Source organism: Gossypium raimondii, chromosome 12 (genome assembly GCF_025698545.1).
Source record: "Gossypium raimondii isolate GPD5lz chromosome 12, ASM2569854v1, whole genome shotgun sequence".
In the NCBI taxonomy this organism is placed as follows: Eukaryota; Viridiplantae; Streptophyta; class Magnoliopsida; order Malvales; family Malvaceae; genus Gossypium; species Gossypium raimondii.
The window spans coordinates 39358110-39378809 of record NC_068576.1 but is presented as its reverse complement, the minus strand read 5'-3'; the positions used below and the strand labels follow the sequence as shown (position 1 = coordinate 39378809).

Below are 20700 nucleotides of genomic sequence, written 5' to 3'. Positions count from 1 at the left end.
AGAGAGACTATAGAGATTTATGGAATATTATCAAGTATTCAGGTGCTTTGGCGGTCTTTCGAGGGCCCTTCCGGTTTATAAGATTAGAGTTTTTAGTTGAAATTTTGTAATTATAAAATTAAAATTATAAACGTTTTGTAAGCAATGGATTCAGATATCCGGATGCGCATCTGTTATTCGAAAAATCAATGCGGATTCGGGTAATAGATACCTAGGATATCTATTTGCATTCACTTCAAATCCATAATGAATAGTAATTTTAAAGTTCAAATCAAAATATTATTCGAATATACAATACCCAAATTCATAAATATATATATATATATATATATATAGAGATCTCAAAATTTGCAATCCAATTGGTCATACATAATTTTGTCTCTAGTTTCTATCAAGAGCTTTAGTGAATTCACATAGTGAAAATGCTTTGGAGTATTTGAACTGGCAGAATCGTGCGCAAACTCTTTTCCAAAACTCTATTATCACTCTATAAACCTACCAAAACTATTGATAATAATGAAAGATTGCTCGAAAGTAATACCAAACATATCCATGTATCCATAAGTAGAGTGGAACCACATCAACAATAAGAAATCACAATAGAAAAATGTAGTGATTATATAAAGGGGTTTACAAGAGAGAGATGGGGGTGAAAGAACGTTAACCGCTCCACAAGGGATCCTTGTGTTTGGTTTGGTGGGTTAACTTTTTCACATTTTTGCATGTGCTTATGTTCTTGAATCATATGAGAGATTGAGTGGTTACGTTCCCTATTCGCAAAATATGCCTTCTATCACGCTACCATTTAACTCCTATTTTACTCTACACACTTTACAATTATGTAACTATTAATTTTAATTGCCTAACTCAATTGATGTAAAACTAAATTTTAAAATAATTAATAAATATCACTTATACTATTATTTGAACTTATGATTGAATTAGTATCACGAGTCAATCTGCACCAACTTGATTATAGAAATTATAAAATATTCTCTCGTATTTAAAAACAATATATTATTTGAGGATACTTTAATCTTCTAATTTGAGAAAACAAAAAAAATACTTATGATGGGATTTGAATTCACACCTATGCATAAAACCTTAAATTTAGCACTCAATCAAAGTTTTATTTTGAATTGTTTATATATTTTAATTTTACTATGTACACTTTATTACTTCAATCAATTGTATATCTATACTATTATTTAAGATGATGTCACGAATTAACTCAACATCAACTTAGGATTGATGACAACACCATATTAAATAATTACATTCATTTATTTTTCTTAATTTAATGCATTTATATGTTTAAATTTCGTTTTTGATCTATTTTTATTTTAATATTGTGCATATTTCATGTGTTATTATTAATTAGTTTTAAACCATATATTTCATTCTTTATTATATGTTATTTTGAAACACAAATATGTATTGTAAATACGTGGTTTCCAAATGCATACACGTGTGATAGAGTTTCTAGTGTTAATAAATATCAAGTTAATTAATTATTGTGTTAGCTGGCTAAGTCTTAGCTCAATTGGTATCAACATTGTTGTCAGTGTATGAGGGTGGGTTTGAGCGCACTAAAATATATTTATCTTCCTATTTAAATATTAAGGAAATGCTATGAGTAGTTTTAGGCATTTGTATAACAATAAATAAATATGATGTTAGAATGTGAGTTTCATTATTTGAAAAAAAAAAACTCACTTTACCATTTGGCTTTAAATAAAAGGTGGGAACAACTTTATTTTATCAAGTCTTTGGTGAGAATGAGTGGCGTACTCAAAGACAAAGAAAGGAAAAAGTGTGAGAGCAAATAGCTTTGTTTTAGCTTGATAAATTTTAATAAACTCTTCTTATCAGAGGTTTTGAATTGATTTTTTGGGTAGTGGTTAGTAGATTTGAAGATTTTGGTTGTGTATAATGAAATTTGAAACTTCAATTTCAAAGTCAGTCTTGATGATATTCTTAGCTTTTCTCTTTAGTTAAGATTAATTGTTGAAACTTTGTTGGAGTTATATGTTTTTTGTTGTGGCTTTGTATTATCTTGTAGCAAGACCTTTTGAGTATAGTCGAGTTTTTTAATGGACTTTCAAATCCCATTGTAATAGCATATTTTTCAGTGGTGTCAAAAACGGTGGTTTCAGAATTTCATTTTTGATAGGTGAATCCGTAAATATTAAATATCATTATTTAATATTTACGATATTAGTATAAAGTTTAATTAAATTTTGGTCTAATAATTTTGGTGAATTGTTAGTTAATTAATGTACAATGACTAAATTGTAAAAAGTGGTAAAATGAATTATTATAAATTTTAATTAGTTAAAGGACTAATTAAGCAATTAGACAATTTTTAGTGGTAGTTAGTGGAAGTTGATGTATAATTCCACTAACATTTGGTCAATTAAATTTAGTATTAAGGTAATTAAGGTTTAAGTTAATTAATCAAGTTTTATTAATTTTAACCTAAGTAAAAATTAAAAGAAAAATAAAGCCAAGTGTGTTCATCCTCCTCCCAAAACTGATTCAAAGAAGAGGAAATAGGGTTGCCATCTTCCAAGCTTAGTTCCTTTAATTTCTAAGGTATCTCAAGTCATTTTCTTATAATTTTTATATTTTTGTCTGAGAGCTTGATTTAGCTAACTCGTGTACCAATTTGTGAAATTGTTAAAGTTTCTAAAAGTTTTCATTGATGATTTATTGAAGTTCTTGATTTTAAATGGTTATATTTTAAGCTTAGAAGTGAAAAGGACTAATTTGTAAAGTGAAAGTTGTTAGTTTTGAACATAGGAATTAAAGTATAAATATTTCAAAATTGGTATGAAACTTCTATAATTATTAATAATATAGGATTGTAGAAGGATATAATTGAGATCGGTTTCAAAATCAAAGCTCAAAAGCTGAAAGTTATAACAATTTCGGTTGTAGGGACTAAATTGAATAAAATGTGAAACTTTAGAGAACATTCAAAAATAAAATTAAACTATCATATGCATAAAATAATATGTTATAAAGTATTTAGAATTGATAAATTGAAATGAATTATCATATAAACCGAGTGGCCAGGCCCATGAGTAGGTCTACTATAAAAGAATCAAAACTCTATCAATTTCAAAAATTAGCAACTAAGTACAATTAATCACAAGTTAATATTTTTCATCAATTTTACAATTGACAAAAGCATTAATGTGATTAATATGAATTAAATTATTCTGATTTTTCTGAGCGGGACTAATTTGCTCAATATCAAAATTGAGAGGACCATAGAGGTCTTTTTACCTATTAATTATTATATGCAGATAATGGAGTAGAATATGAAATTTTTCGACGGTGACCATGCTCTACGTTTAGATCTTATAGCAAAAACCAAAGAAATAGTTGCCGCGAATGATTACTTAATGACCCTTTCACCCATGGCCAAGAATGAATTTACTTACTGTTCTCTTTTGAGTGCCTATTGTAAGAATCTTAAGAAAGATGACGAAGCCAGAACAATCTTTTAGGGGTTGAATGAAATTTTAATTTTTTATTGTCTATATCTTTACAATTTTTAAAGGATTAAATCGAACTTTTATAATTTTAGGGGGCTAAAGTACAATTTTATCTTTACTAATTTAAAATTTTTTAAAAAAATTTAAAGGCTTAAATAACAATTTTACATTTTAAGGGGGCCGAAGCCCAAGCTAGCCCCCCTCTAGATTTGCCATTGAATGACGAGGCATTAGCTCTCTTTAAGCTAATGGATGAATTGAAGCTCATCCACAGTGATTTGCTTTTGAACGATCTCATGCAGTTGTACTTGAAATTGGACAACCCGAGAAGGTTCCTGAACTCATCGACGAATTGAAGCGGCGAAACATTCCGCGGAGTAGCTACACTTACGGATTCTTGTTGTGGAGCTACGTGGAGTTAAACGACATGGAAGGTGTAGAAGCCCAAATTTGCTCGGCCCGCTAGGAAACCAAACCAAATAAAAAAAAGTTACAGCCTATTTACAAAAAAAAAACAGCAGACCCAAAATGGCCCAATAAAAAAAACCCTAATAGCCCAAAATGGCCCAAACCTAAACTATTTTCAGCAAAAAAAAAGGAAAAGAAACCCTAGCCGCCGCTCCTCATAGCCTCTACCACCACCCACTCTTCTGTAGCCACCGTTGCCTCTTCTGACCAGTGCCGCACCTACCCTCTGCCACCACCGACTCTACCGCCACTTGCGCCTGCAAAGAACAGAGAAAGAAGTGACAACAATAATAAAATAAAAACTTGTAAAATGGCTATAAAAGCCAAGCAAAAAGTCATTTGTAACTTTTTTTTAAGGAAATAAAAAATAGATCCGGGCAAAGAAATAGAAGGAAAAAAGCAAAGCAAAAAAAAAAAACTAGAAACGTGCAAGGTTTTTGTTCTCTTGTTTTCCTATTTTCAATTTTTTTCCTTTTTTTTCTTTATTTTCCCTTTTTAAAAAATATTTTATAAATATATATAAAAATATATAAAAAAATTTACCTTTTTTGGCACACCGTAGATTGGCAAGGCACACCGATGACCAATGGCCGTGATGGCGGTCGAGCGGACCCATGGCCGAAAATCGGGACTGTTGAGAGAAAAGGAGAGGGATTTTTAGTTTTTTTTTTATGAAAGGGTGTGAAATGAGGTTTTTTTTTAAAAAAAATTGACTTAAATAGGCCTCCAAAACGACGTCTTTTTGGCCTGGCCTCTCAGGCACCAAAACACCGTCGTTTTAGGGAGGTTGACCCGAATCCGACCCGACCCGCCTGGCAGATCTGCGTGTTTTTGATGGAAGGGTTAATTTCGCCTTTAGCCCTTCCGCTTTTTAATTGTTTTGCAATTAAGTTCCTTTTATTTTTTTTAATTTCGCCCTGTAATTTATTTCGGTTTTCAATTTGGTCCACCTTGAAACTGTGCGTTTTTTAGGGTGGGGTTTATTTCCCATTTGGTCCCTCCTTGTTATTCGCACATTTAAAATGGTCCTCCCTTTTTATTTATTTTTAGATTTGACCCCAAATTTTGTTTTAAAATTAAATTTAGCCTTTTTTGTTATTTCAGTTACTTTATTGTTAATATTAATAAATTTGATGTTATTATGATGATTATTATTATCATTTATTATTATATTATTATTATATTTTCTTATTTAAATTTTAAATATATTTTGTTTTATTATATATTTTTATTATGTAATTACTTATATCTTTTGTGATTTTTAAAATATAGATTATTTACTATTCCATTATTAATATTATATATATATTTTAAATGTTTTAGTTTTTGTTTGTTTATTTACTTATTGTTGTATATACATAATTGATTTTTTATTTTTGTTTTTACTCGTGTTATTTTTACTTACATTATCATATTTATTATTCCGTCATGCATATTAACACCATACATCAAAAAGAAAATTTTTCTAATTAAGGCAATATTTTGCGTTTGGAAATCTGAGAAAATGTACCCTAATGTGCTGGGTTTTGATTTCTCGTTTGACCAAATAGCCAAATATCCTCTTAAAATTTCAAAGTATGGATTTTGGAAACCATAAGGTGATCTTGGTTTCGAGGGTTTAAAGTATCATATCCTAACGTGTTGGATGTGATATTCTTTCGGAACAAGAGAATCTTAGATTCAAACCCATATTATTCAAAAACTTTTAGGATCGTATTTAAAAAAAAAAACTCTTCAAAGTTTTCAATTTTCGACACTAAGACACTAATTAATCAACTAGGTACCAATTTTGGGCGTTATGAGGGTGCTAATTCTTCCTCGTACGTAACCAACTCCCGAACCCGTTTTTCTGAATTTTGTGAACCAAAATTGTTGTTTTAATAAAATCAAATTGTTTATTAAAAACAACCATTTTACGAGGTGACCCGATCGCACCTCATCAAAAAAGATTGGTGGCGACTCCCATATTTCTTTTCGATTTCAAAATCCAAGTCGACCCCCATTTATCAAAAAAATGGTCTCGACAGCTTAACGACTCCACTGGGTATCTCAAGAGAGTCAAGCCATAAATTGATTAATTTTTGTCTTTTTTTCGAAAGTTGAAATTTTTGTTTTTAACATATGATCCTCTCATTGCATTTCCTCTGTTTTGAGTTATATTTTTCATCATGTTCTGTATTTTATTTTTATATCTCCGCACATTGCATTGCATGACCGTTGGTCACACCTTTCTAAGTGGGAGTGAGAACTACTCATTCGTGAGGTTTTCACCTCCGTGTAGGAGTGAATCGCTTCCGGGATACATCTGTACCTATGTCTTCGTGAGATTTTCATCTCCGTGCAGCCATAGGGAAATGTATTCCCCTGAACTGAGCTGGGTCCGTATGAGCTTATAATAGGTGAGTATCGAGGAATCTGCTGGTTCGGGTACCTTCACCCTAGAAGCCAAACCACATATAGTGAACCTTAGGAACTTGCCCAAGGTAGAACTACGCCAAACCCTAGTAGTTACCCAAATAGGTGTTTTATTATTTCTTGTTTGTATTGAATTTTATTTTTATACATGATACTGACTTGTTGTGTTTTGTTTTGACTGTATGGCATTTTGACTACATGGTATTTCATTATAAAAGGCGTTGATTCACATTCGATTACTAGATAGAAAGCTTATCATGGAAAACGAATTTCTTGATAAAGTGGAAGATAATACGGTTGTCTGAATATGGTCAGAAAAACGTAACTCGAGACAGGTGATAGTCTGACGAAGGGGTACACATCAGAATTATAGGACTGCACTTGTATTAGCGTAACTCAGAACAATCTCCAGGAGTTGAAAGAAATATGGGTCCAATGGGATGATGAAGTCAAACAGTTGTTTTACTGTAATTATGGGGATTTGCATTATTTGCTTGAAATCAAGGTGGATGAGCATTTATTTCGAGCTCTGGCCCAGTTTTGGAATTCTGCTTATAACTGTTTCACCTTAGACAAGGTAGACATGATGCCTACTGTAGAGGAGTATACAGCCTTACTTCGTTGTCCGAGGATCCAAGCAGATAAAGCTTATTCTAGAGTTGCCAATGTCCTAACTTTTGTAAAGAAGTTAATGAAAATCACCAGAATGAGTGAGCAATGGGTCACGGTATGGATCAAACAAAAAGGAGAAAACAAATGTGTCCCTTGGAAAAGTTTACGAGATCTGGTTTTGGCACACCCTGATACAAGGAAAAAGGTCAATGTTTTTGCTTTGAGTATTTACGGGTTGATTATTTTCCCTAAAGCATTAAGACATGTAGACAAAGCAGTTACAGATTTGTTTGATCTACTTGATAAGAGGGTCACACCTGTCCTAGCAATTTTGGCCGAGACATTCAGATCTTTGAGCGCATGTCGGAGAACGGGTGAGGGAAGATTCATTGGTTGTGCACAGCTCCTGTTAGCTTGGTTCTACAGTCACTTTTAGAAAATGGATAAGGTTTCTTATCAAGTATTCTTGAAAATTATTCTCCATTGAAAGAATTAACGGTGACACCGAGACGTAATGACATTACAGAGGAAAGATGGATGGCGATCCTTTAAAATCTCCAAGATGAAGATATTGAATAGAAAACTCCTTGGATGGTGCCTGACGAGATTTTGTATCGATGTGGGAACTTCGACTGGGTCCCTTTACTTGGAATTTGGGGAGCTGTCGGATATACCCCTTTGCTCGTATTAAGACAATATAGATCAAGACAGTTCATACCAGCAACACAAGGGCTGGCTCAGTGTGAGTTTTCTTATAAGGGTGATAACTATAAGAGAAAGATTCAAGAAATGTCTAGCGCTTGGAAATAAATTTACTGGATAAAAAGATTTACCGTAGGAGCAATGAAAACTCCCGAATATTATGGATGGTGGAGTAAGAGGGTAAATGACAACATCCCCAGGCCGAGAGAAGAAGGTGTTTGATCGATAGAGAAATATCTGCAAGTGGTCCCATTTGAGATAGAAATCATAAAACAAGATTTTGAAAAGAGAAATTCAGAGCTAGGAAAGAAGATAGAATAGTTGGAGGAAGAAAAAATGCATTTGAGATTAGATGTTGATGTTCAGAAGTTAGAAACTGAGAAATTAAGAAAAGGGAATAATAAAGTTGAGAAAGATCTGGATAGTTTGAAGACAGATAATAAGAAGTTGCGGTTATCAATGAAAACCGCTGGGTTGGGGAAAACTTCAGAGTAGTGGCATCAAGAGATTCGAGAGGAAAAGATCAAGGCCGATAGGTGGGAAAGGAAATTTCAGGAGGCTCAAGCGTAAAATGAGGCTTTAGAAAAGGGTTTGTCAGAAAGCCGAAATGAAAAAGGTGAACTAAAAGCTAGAATGGTTGAACATGAAAAATCTCTTCATCATTATCGAAATCGTAATTCTACGATGGAGCTAAGAGTGAGCTTAAGCAAGATCGAGGAAATGAAAAGAATAGTAGAAGAATTAGAGGCGGCATTACAAAGCTGTGAAATTCGGATTGAGCTCCTTGAAGTAAGTGAAGAACGTCAAAAAGAACAACTTCACTTTTTTCAAAATCTGGTTAGAAATAGAGATCATATTATGAGAGAAGCCACCTTTCAAATCCGAGAGGTACTTTGGCAGTGCAAGTCGATACACTGAGCGTGAAGTATGAATTAGAATCAAATTGGGGACAAGAGTTAGCCTCGTCACTTAGGAGATTAGAGTTCTGAGCATTAGGGCAAAGCCTTATCTGTAATTCATCTTATGTAAAGAAAATTATTTTCTAGTAAAGTTTTCAAAATGAAATTGAATTAGAATTGACGCCTTTTTGCATCCATTTCATGCATTTCATCATATCATATGTATTAACAACATTAAAGTACCCTAATTAGATAAAATTATTTCAGTTAATCTGGAAAACCAACACCCTTACGGTACTCAGACAAAATCGAAAAACATGGATCAAATATTGGAAAGGCTCGAACAGCTCCAAAAGGATATGCATGGCCAAATACAAGGGCGGTTAGAAAAAATTCAGCAAGATATGACGGAAAAGACACTGGAGTCCCAGAGGAACATGGTGGCTCAGTTAACACAGCTGTTGGATAGAGGAAATGACAAATGAAAGGACCCCATGGTTAATGCTGAAGAAGGAGATAATGATAGACCCCTCTACCCTCCCGGCTTTACTCCTCCACATGTACAACCCTATGCTGATGTACACCCACGAAGGTCCTCTGTTACAATCAGGCCTCAACAGTTTCAGGCTGGTACCTCAATGCCAATGAACTTCCAAACCAGATTAGGTTCTAACCCCGGAGAGAACCCTACCAATCTCATCGTACCCAATTTCGACGAAATGGCTGAGAAGGAGAAAACAAAGAAATAATTGCCAAAATAGCTGGAGGAAAGATGTAAATGGCTCGAAGAAAAGTTCAGGACTATGGAAAGTATTGAGAATTATCAGGGGATTGATGCTAAAGATCTGAGTTTGGTTCCGGATTTGGTACTCCCCCATAAGTTCAAAATGTCGGAATTTAATAAATACAATAGGACTAGTTGCCTGAAGCTCATATTACCATGTTTTGTAGACGTATGACTGGATATGTTAACGACGACCAACTGCTTATACATTGTTTTCAAGATAGCCTCACAGGGACTGCATCTAAGTGGTACAATCAATTAAGCCGTACCAAGATTAGTTCATGGAGGGACTTAGCACAAGCATTTATGAAACAATATAGTCATGTAGCAGAAATGGTCCCTGATAGAACCACCCTGTAAAATATGAAAAAGCAGTCTAATGAAAGTTTTAGGCAATATGCGCAAAGATGGAGGGAGGTTGCCGTTCAAGTCCAGCCACCACTCCTGGAAAGAGAGATGACAATACTCGTTATTAACATACTAAAGGCATCATTTATCACACATATGTTAGGATGTGCCACAAAAAGCTTTTCTGACATAGTTATGAATGGTGAAATGATTGAAAACGCCATAAGGAGTAGGAGGATTGATGCTGAAGAAAGTAACCGAAGGTCAGCTCCAAAGAAAAAGGAGAATGAGGTGAACAAGATGAGTACATATAACAAGGGCTACTCGAAGTCAATTATGGTGAATCAGCCAATAAATGTGGCTACTAACCAACAGGGTTCATCAAGACAAGAGTCTGGCGCAAGACAAAACACTGAGAATCCCTAGTTTACGCCAATTTTAATGCCATACAGGGAATTGTATCATAGCTGTAGCTAATGATGCGCCGTACGTGGAAATTAATGATGAAGCAGTTGAATACTCCTTTTGATCTTTGGAGTTTGTAAACGCAATGTTTATTTTTGAGGGGAGCAAAATTTTAATACTGAAAATATCCAAAACCACAAAGATGGGGTTACAATTGTTAGTGGAAAGATGAGCCTTACCCGGAAGAGGATTAGGGAAGTGTCCCCAAGGAAGAATTGAGACTCCAGTGCTGAAAGAAAAATAAAATCGCTTTGGCTTAGGATATAAGCCAGACATAAAGCAAAGAAGGAAGAGCTAGAAAAAAAGGCAAGAAAGAAGAAGGGCACGCCTAAGTGGGGAGGAAATTAAATGGGAACCAATGATAATTCCCCACATATCTAAAACCTTTGTATCAGGGGGAATCATTCATCGTGAGAGAAGTGTGCCGATGGAAGAAGGCATCAATACCATACATGAAGGTGCAAATGAAAAAAGGATTCTGTTAGATATCCGTCCTTACGAACCTAGGAGTGTTCTAAATAATTAGACTGCAGAAGAAATACCTGAAGTTTTTAAAACTTTCTCAGAGTAATATTCAAAACATGCTTGTTGTTTTAGCCTAGAAACAATGAGAACTTTTTTGTGAAATGGGCATATGTCTGAATATCGTTATTTTAATGGAATATATCTTTGCAATTATTTTTGAGCAGATATTCTTTCAAGATTCTTTCATTATTTTCGCACGAATAATCATTTTGGATTCTTTCATTCTCTTGGATTTTCTTCTAAATCGTTCTTTCATTAATTCATAATCATACCATACAAATAAGTATTCTTAAATTCATACATTCTTTGTATATTCTTTGGTACCTATAACAAGTCCTCAAATATCAATGACATGAGTGACTCTACTATGAACTCAGAAAATCCTTTTCAACGGGATATGTGTTTAGAGGGATCTCATGACTTTAAAGATAACGTAGATCGTAACCTATCTCCAGACTTGTTGAAGATGGTAGAGCAGTCCAATTTTAAGTATCCATTTACAAACAACGGGCTCAATGGCCCAAATAAACCCAAAACGGAAAAACAATTTTCAGAAACCCCTAGGGTTTCCAGAATGACTCCAGCCTCTGCAACAGTAGCCTCCCACACGCGCGCCTCCATGCCACGCTCCTCCGTACGGCCGTACCTACAACAGACACACAAACAACAGCAAAGAAAAAGCCAATAACAAAAAGCCAGATGATAACAACAAAAAATATATGGATTTCTTTTGTATTTTTCATTTTTCTGGCTATATAAAAGCCAAATATGCATTGTAAACGGACACACAATATCAATACACAAAAAAGAATAAAAAAGAATAGATTGAGTTTTGAAGGTGTTCTTTTCGTCTTTTTCTCTTTGCGTTTTTTTCTTTTCTGTTTTTTCTTTATTATTAATCTTGTGTAATAAAAAAGGAGGAAAAGGGACTTACCTAGTGGTCTGTGGACTCCTTGTCGGCTCAAATCGCCGTCTATGGCGGAGCTATGGCGGAGGAGTAGCGGGCCAGTGGCGGCAGGGGGATGGGTTTCAAAACCTAAGCAGAGGAGCAGCAATTTTTTTTAAAAATGTATAAGCTGCAAATGTTTTTTTTAGAAATTTTAGTTTAAATAATGACATAATACGACGCCGTTTTGAGCTAGGGTTCCTAGCGCCCAAACGACGCTATTTAGCGACCATACCCAATGACTCGATCCAACCGCGGCTAGATCCGCGCGTTTTGGTATGGGGGATAATTGCGCGCTCAGTCCTTCTTACTTTGCGCTGTGTTCCAATTTGATCCTTTAAGTTTCTTTAATTTTGGGCAGCATAATTTGTTGCGGATTTCATCTAGGTTCATATGCAACGCTGCATTTTGAGAGGGGTTGGGAATATTCCCCTTTCAGTCCCCCCGTGTTATTCACGTTTTGTAATTTGAACTTTTCCTTTTATTTATTTTAGATTCCTCCCCTAAATTACTGCTGTAATGCCAATTTAGTCCTCTGTTTTGTTATTATTGTTATAAAATTATTTAGTTCATTATTATTACTTTCGTTATATTGGTATTTCTATTACATTAGTTCACATATTTACTCTTTTTATATACGTAAATTACTTTATTATATCTTGCTATTTTAATTCTTTTCTTATCTAATATATTAGTATGTTAATCTAATATTATCTATATATTTTAATAATTTTATTTTTATGATACATTTTTAAATTTTTATGTATATATACTTTTGTGCTTTTAAAATCAATAATATTTTTATATAATGCTATTTTATAGATATATAATTTGTATTAAGTTATTTTCGATTATGATACATATATATACCTAATATATCATTGATTTCACGTTTACGTTTTTTACTTATTTCATATATAATTTATATCTTTTAAAATACTCCATTATATACTTCATTTATCTCAACCTTTTCATACGTACTATTATATATACTATTCTATGGAATTTTCAATCCCTATGCATTACTTATTTAAATTAACATATGTATATTTGCTTCAAAATTCATCTAAATATTATTATTTATATAGTATATCTTTAAAAGATTGGTTAATAATTCGTTTAATTTTTGAATGTTGTATGATGTGAGACGATTGCTATTACGTGTCTTGTGTTACTTGTTCATATTATTTGATTATTTGTATTCATTAGTGTATATTTTGGTCCATGAATTATCATTTCGCGTTACATTATCATTCCGTCATTTAAAAAAAAAAAGGGATTACATTTTATTAGAGCATTAAAATTGTTTTATTCGTAAATAATTCAAATACTCAATATTAGGAATATTCGAGAAGATTAAGCCCTAACGTATTGGGTTCCAATTTTCTTCGTCGAATCTAAATAATCGAGAATATTCTTTAATCAAAACGCATGAATAAGAAACTCATTCTCGAGAATTCGATACGTTGTGTCCTAACGCATTGGACCTGACATGTTGTTTTCTCGAGATGAGGATTTTTTCTACATAAAAATAAAGGCAATATTCGAAACTTAGGAATTTTGTAAAATCGAACCCTAACTTACTGGGTTTTGATTTTCTCACTTGACCCAAATAATCAGATATCCTTCTCAAAATGCATAAGTTTTAAAAGTCAAAAGATAAATTTTATTTTGAGGATTTAAAATGTTGCACTCTAACTTACTGAGTGTGGCAATTTATTTCTTTGAAATAAGTGAGCCTTATCACCCAATTCATTTTATTCAGGATAAAAGAATCGTATTTTAAAATCTTTTCAAAATTTCGACAGTAAGATATTAAACAATCGATTCGGTACCAATTTTGGGTGTTACGAGGGTGCTAATCCTTCCTCGTGTGTAACCGACTCTCGAACCTGTTTTCTCAAATCTCGCAGACCAAAATCGTTTTAAGGTGAGCCGATCACACCCCAATAAAGGATCGGTGGTGACTCCAATTTTTATTCTTTAGTCGACAACTAAATTTTTGTTTTTTCAAAAAAGTGGTTTCGACACCCTGATCTGGACGACACGGAGATTGAGGCAATACATGCTCTATCATACGACTTGGTTAATTTCAAAATTGGACCCTCTAAAGTATATGATGGAGTCAACCGCGTTTGATATAGTCTATGTAAATCAAAAGGCTGTCAAAGGGAGTGCGATAGCAGACTTTTTGGCCAGCAGAGCCTTAGAAGACTATGAACCTATGAATTTTGATTTTCTGAATGAAGACTTGATGTATGTGGCAACTGCTGAAGAAGATTCTCAAGAAAATCACCCTTGAAGGCTAAACTTCGACGGAGCTTCGAATGCTGTAGGTAATGAGATTGGGGCAGTAAATTCGATTTCGATTTTGATTGCACCAATAACATGGATAAATATGGAGCTTGCATCATGGGAATCCGGGCAGCCATGGAGTGAAAAATTAAGATATTGGAGGTATACAGAGACTCGATATTGGTGATATATCAGCTCAAAGGGGAATGGGAAACGAGAGACCCAAAATTAATCTATTATTGGAGATTGGCTCTGGAGTTAATCGAGGAGTTTGAGAGTATCACTTTTTGCTATCTCCCACGAGAAGAAAATTAGATGATTGATGATTTGGCTACCTTAGCCTCTATGATCCAAGTGAACAAACTGGAAGACATGAAGCCTATTCAAATCAGCATTTATGAGACCCCGGCTCATTGCTATAGTATTGAGGAAGAGGAAAATGATAATCATCCTTGGTACCAAAATATACTACGATATGTGAAGAATCGTGAGTACACTGATCAGGCAACAAAGGATAATAAGAGGACATTGAGGAGGCTCGCCATTGACTACGTCTTAGATGGAGAGATTTTATATAAGAGGGGAAATGATCAAGTATTGTTGAGATGTGTGGATACTGTGGGGGCTAAGAAAATTTTGGAAGAAGTCCATAAAGGTATCTGTGGAACGCGTGCTAACGGCTTCACGATGGCCAGACAGATTATAAGATTCGGGTACTATTGGGCCACCATGGAAGGAGATTACATTAATTATGCCAAAAAGTGCCATAAGTGCCAAATTTATGGTGACAAAATGCATGCACCTCCTTCACCTCTTCACGTTATGACTTCTCCATGGCTTTTTTCCATTAGGGGATGGATGTCACCGGGCCAATATCACCAAAAGATTCTAATGGGCATCGTTTTATCTTTGTGGTTATTGACTATTTCACTAAATGGGTGGAGGCTACTTCATATGCTAACTTCACGAAGTCAGCAGTTAGCAAGTTTTTGAAAAAGGAGATTATATGTCGATATGGGATGCCTGAAAAAATTATATCTGACAATACGCTGAATTTGAACAACAACTTAATAGTGGAAGCTTGTAGTTAGTTCAATATCAGACACCATAATTCATCACCGTATCGCCCAAAAATGAATGGTGCCGGGGAAGCAGCTAACAAAAATATCAAGAGAATTGTAGGGAAAATGACTGAAACTTATAAGGACTGGCATGAGAAATTACCTTTCGCTCTCCTTGCATATCGAACATCTATTAGAACTTCTACTGGGGCAACACCTTTTTCTCTAGTTTACGGAATGGAGACAATGTTACCCATTGAAGTTGATATCCCTTCTCTCCGGGTGTTAGCTGAACTAAGGTTAGATGAGGCTGAATGGATTCAATCTCGATATGACCAGCTGAACCTGATAGAAGAAAATAGGCTAAAAGCTATTTGTTACGATCAGATGTATCAGAAACGAATGATACGAGCCTATAACAAAAAAAGTTCGTCCTAGAGAATTTCATGAGGGGGACCTGGTATTGAAAAAGATTCTTGTTCTACAAAAGGATTTTAAAGGGAAATGGATGTCAAATTGGGAAGAACCTTATGTTGTAAAGAAGGTCTTTTCTAGAAGAGCTTTGATCTTGAGCGATATGGATGGTAAAAGCTTGCCAAATCTTGTAAACTCGGATTCAGTCAAGAAATACTTCACTTGAAGAAAAAAGACCAAGGTGAAAACCCGCAAAAGGCGCTTGGAGTCCAAAAATAAAATAATAATAAAATCATGAAAAAATGAAAAAGTAAAAATGAGAGGCCAATGTGAAAACTCGCAAAGGACGCATTGAGACCAAAGGGGATTTGAGTTGAAAACCCGAAAAGGGCGGCACAAATTTTGATCAAATTTGGGCATGTGGTGATGTTGCTATACCTGAATCAATAAGAAAATGTAGGCGACATCTTGGGGCATCGACAGAGTACTATAGATCTCCTAAACACATGTCAAACTCAGAAAGGTCTTTAGAAAGTTTGTACAGAGAAGTTCAAGCTGCGATATCTGGGGCACCTAATCTTCATACTATTTATATTAAATTTGTTGTTCTTGGAATATTTCTTTCTTTTTCAAGATACGTGTTCCCAATCAAATTCTCTTTATTCTTATTATCCTTGATAATTTATTTATTTCGAGCTATGCTCCCAAATCAGTTCTATCTTTATCCATTGTTATGATCTTTTTGTAAGCATGTTTCATTTGAATAATGTTTAATGGACTAGTAATACTTTCACAAAGGAAGTTTTGCATATTACTCTAGAAGTTTCTAAATAATACAGGAACCTGAAACAGGACTATTGTTTAGAATGTACTAAGTTAAAAGATTGAGATATCTAAGAAGGAGAAGTCTAAATTAAGACTATCAATTCGAATTTTATTGTCAAAATATTTATTGAACAAAATGACAAGATGTCATGTTGGTGACAAAGCTTCAATGAACAAACAAGCAATGATCACCAAGTGATAAGAAGAGGTTTCTCGGAGGAGAAAGTTCTACAATTGTGCATAAACATTTGGTACGACACCTTGGGAATGATGTAGGAGACCAAAGAGATTCAGATCCCATATCCCTGAATTGTAGTAGGGAAGGATTGTGAGAGTCAGATCTTATACTCCTAAATTACAGTGGGAGGAGGATAGTTCAAATTTTATGTCCCAAAATTACAGTAGATTGAACCTTGAAGATTACAGTGGGGGCAATCCGGTTAAGTAAGATATGAGTGTTACTAGCCTAAAAAGATGGCGTTTTGACGTGTTGGTAATAAAGCCTTAATGAATAACGTGCGATAACAACTCAAACATTAAGGGATCATTTTCATAACATTTTGCATTCATGCATGCACATTTAGTTAGGAGACTTTGATTCATTCCGATCATAATATTCTAATCACTAGGCATAAATAAGCCCACGAAATGGATTCTACAAGTTATGTTTCCCAGAAAAGATCGATGAAACCACAAACCCTATACCACTGAAGCAACAGTGGAGTAGGAAGAAGATTGTAGATCTTGTCTTCTTGTACTAGCAGTGAAGGAGATCTGAAACACCAGCCTTATCTCCCTGAGCAGCAGTGGAGTAGGTTGAAGATTGTAAATCCTGTCTCCCTAAGCAGTAGTGAAGCAGATCAAAGACGGTGAATCTTATCTTTCCAAGGTAGTAGGGAAGCAGATTTAAGCCACCAACATTATCTCCCTGAGCAGTAGTGGAGTAGGTTGAAGATTGTAGATCATGTCTCCTTAAGCAGTAGTGGAGCAGATCAAATACGGCGAATCTTATCTTTCCAAGGTAGTAGGGAAGAAGATTTAAGCCACCAGTCCTATCTCCTTGAGCAGCAGTGGAGTAGGTTGAAGATTATAGATCATGTCTCCCTAAGCAGTAGTAGAGCAGATCAAAAACAAGTCTTATCTCCCTGAAGTTGCAGTGGAGCAGGTTGAAGATGCCAATCTTATCTCCCTGAAGTTGCAGTGGAGTAGATTGAAGCTATTAATCCTATCTCCTTGAAGTTGCAGTGGAGCGGATTAAAAATATGAATCCTATACCTCTGAAGTTACGGTAGGTCGGATTAAATTGACCATAACGAGTCTTACTTCTTTGAAGTTGTAGTGGAGCAGACTAAAACCATGAATCTCGTCCTCCTGAAGTTGCGGCAGAGTGGATTGAAGCTACAAGCCTTATCTCTCTGAAGTGCAGTGGAATGGATCGAAGCAACAAGACACAGTGGACTAAAGGAAACTTGAAAAAGAGAAGCACTAGAACAAGTCAAGAATCGGCAAAACCGGACAATATTGGTCTTTCAAAGTCTTTGTTTCATTCTCGTTGCACGACAATGAGCAAAGAGGGGCAGCTGTAGAAGCCTAAATTTGCCCGGACCGCTAGGAAACCAAACCAGATAAAAAAATTACAGCCTATTTACAAAAAAAAAACAGACCCAAAATGGCCCAATAAAAAAAACCCTAACAGCCCAAAATGGCCCAAACCTAAACTATTTTCAGCAAAAAAAAAGGAAAAGAAACCCTAGCCACCGCTCCTTATAGCCTCTGCCACCACCCACTTTTCTGCAGTCACCTCCGCCTCCTCTGACCAGCGCTGCACCTACCCTCTGCCACCACCGACTCTACCGCCACTTGCACCTGCAAAGAACAGAGAAAGAAGTGACAACAATAATAAAATAAAAACTTGTAAAATGGCTATAAAAGCCAAGCAAAAAACCATTTGTAACGTTTTTTTAAGGAAATAAAAAATAGATTCGAGCAAAGAAATAGAAGGAAAAAAGCAAAGCAGAAAAAACTAGAAACGTGCAAGGTTTTTATTCTCTTGTTTTCCTATTTTCGAATTTTTTCTTTTTTTTTCTTTTTTTCCCTTTTTAAAAAAAACTATTTTATAAATATATATAAAAAATATAAAAATTTACCTTTTTTCGGCCACAGTAGATGGCGGCGCCGTCGCTGGTGACTGGCGACCAGCGTGGTGGCGGTCGAGCAGATCCCCGGCTGAAAATCGGGACTGTTGAGAGGAAAGGAGAGGAATTTTCAATTATTTTTTATGAAAGGGTGTGAAATGATTTTTTTTTGAAAAAAAATTTGACTTAAATAGGCCTCCAAAACAACGCCGTTTTAGGCTGGCCTCTCAGGCACCAAAACGTCGTCGTTTTAGGGAGGCTGACCCGAATCCAACCCGACCCGCCTGGCAGATTCGCGTGTTTTTAACGGAAGGGCTAATTTCACCTTTAACCCTTCCGCTTTTTAATTGTTTTGCAATTAAGTTCCTTTTATTTTTTAATTTCGCACTGTAATTTATTTCGGTTTTCAATTTGGTCCACCTTGAAACTGTGCATTTTGGAGGGTGGTGTTTATTTCCCATTTGGTCACTCCTTGTTATTCGCACGTTCAAAATGGTCCTCCCCTTGCATTTATTTTCAGATTTGACCCCGAATTTGGTTTTAAAATTCAATTTAGCCTTTTTTTTTTATTTCGGTTACTTTATTGTTAATATTAATAAATTTGATGTTATTATGATGATTATTATTATATTTACTTATTTAAATTTTAAATATATTTTGTTTTATTATATATTATTATTATGTAATTACTTATATCTTTTGTGATTTTTAAAATATAGATTATTTACTATTCCATTATTAATAATATTATTATTATTTTAAATGTTTTAGTTTTTGTTTGTTTATTTACTTATTGTTGTATATACATAATTGATTTTTTTTTATCTTTTTTTTTATTTTTTGTTTTTACTCGTGTTATTTTTACTTACATTATCATATTTATTATTCCGTCATGCATATTAACACCATACATCAAAAAGAAAATTTTTCTAAATAAGGCAATATTTTGCGTTTGAAAATCTGAGAAAACGTACCCTAACGTGCTGGGTTTCTATTTCTCGTTTGACCAAATAGCCAAATATCCTCTTAAAATTTCAAAGTATGGATTTTGGAAACCATAAGGTGATCTAGGTTTCGAGGGTTTAAAGTATCGTATCCTAACGTGCTGTATGTGATATTCTTTCGGAACAAGAGAATCCTAGATTCCAACTCATATTATTCGAAAATTTTTAGGATCGTATTTAAAAAAAAAACTCTTCAAAGTTTTTAATTTTCGACACTAAGACGCTAATTAATCAACTAAGTACCAATTTTGGGCGTTGCGAGGGTGCTAATCCTTTCTCGTACGTAACTGACTCCCGAACCCGTTTTTTTGAATTTTGTGAACTAAAATTGTTGTTTTAATAAAATCAAATTGTTTATTAAAAACAACTATTTTACGAGGTGACCCGATCACACGTCATCAAAAAAGATTGGTGGCGACTCCCATATTTCTTTTCGATTTCAAAATCCAAGTCGACCCCCATTTATCAAAAAAATGGTCTCGACAAAAAGTGTAGAGAGAGTTGTGGAGGAGTTGTCAAATAATGTTGAAGAAAACTGTACTTGGATAGAATGTAGTACTCTTGCTGCAATTTATGTCCAGGTTAACCAGTTTGAAAAAGCTGAGGCGTTTCTTAGGAAGTTAGAGAGTGCTAAGATGCCTCGTAAACACGAGGCTTACCATTCTCTGATTAGCTTGTATGCTGGTTACTTCGAATCGAGCCGAGGTTTATCGAGTTTGTGAAGCTATGAAACGAGCTTTTTTCACTGTTCCCAACTTGAGCTACCTTGTTATGGTTTAGTCACTCATTAGGCTAAAGGATTTTAAGGGGCTGAAGAAATGCTTTAAGGTTTGGGAGTATAGTTGCTCCGTATATGATACGAGGTTGGCCGATAACGTGATCCATGGTTATCTATCAGGGGACCTGCTCGAGGAAGCTGAACTTGTGTTTGATAAGGCTATGAAGAGATGTAAAGGTCCTTTTGCTATATCTTGGGAACGCTTCAAGGTTTACTACTTAAAGAAACTCCGCATTGACTTGGCCCTTAAACGTATGGAAGCTGCAGTTTCTGAGAACTGGAGTCCTTACCCTGAAACTATAGCTGCATTTTTCGATTATTTCTTGTTGATACTGCCGAGCAATTCTGCAGGATTCTAAAGAATAACAACCCTCTCGATTCTAATGCTTACCGGACATTGCTAAAAGCTTACATAGTTTCAGGTAAAGTAGCGCCTAACATGTGGCAGAGGTTGGCAAAAGATGGTATTGAAATAAGCCAAGAGCTTCAGGATTTGCTAGTGAATGTTTGCCCAGAGTAAT

General features: G+C 34.7%; 1 pseudogene; it reads left to right on the top strand.

Moving 5' to 3' along the window:
- Positions 1-3326: 3326 nt before the first annotated feature.
- Positions 3327-20699, top strand: LOC105762168 (pentatricopeptide repeat-containing protein At1g02370, mitochondrial-like; annotated as a pseudogene).
- Position 20700: the final 1 nt, after the last annotated feature.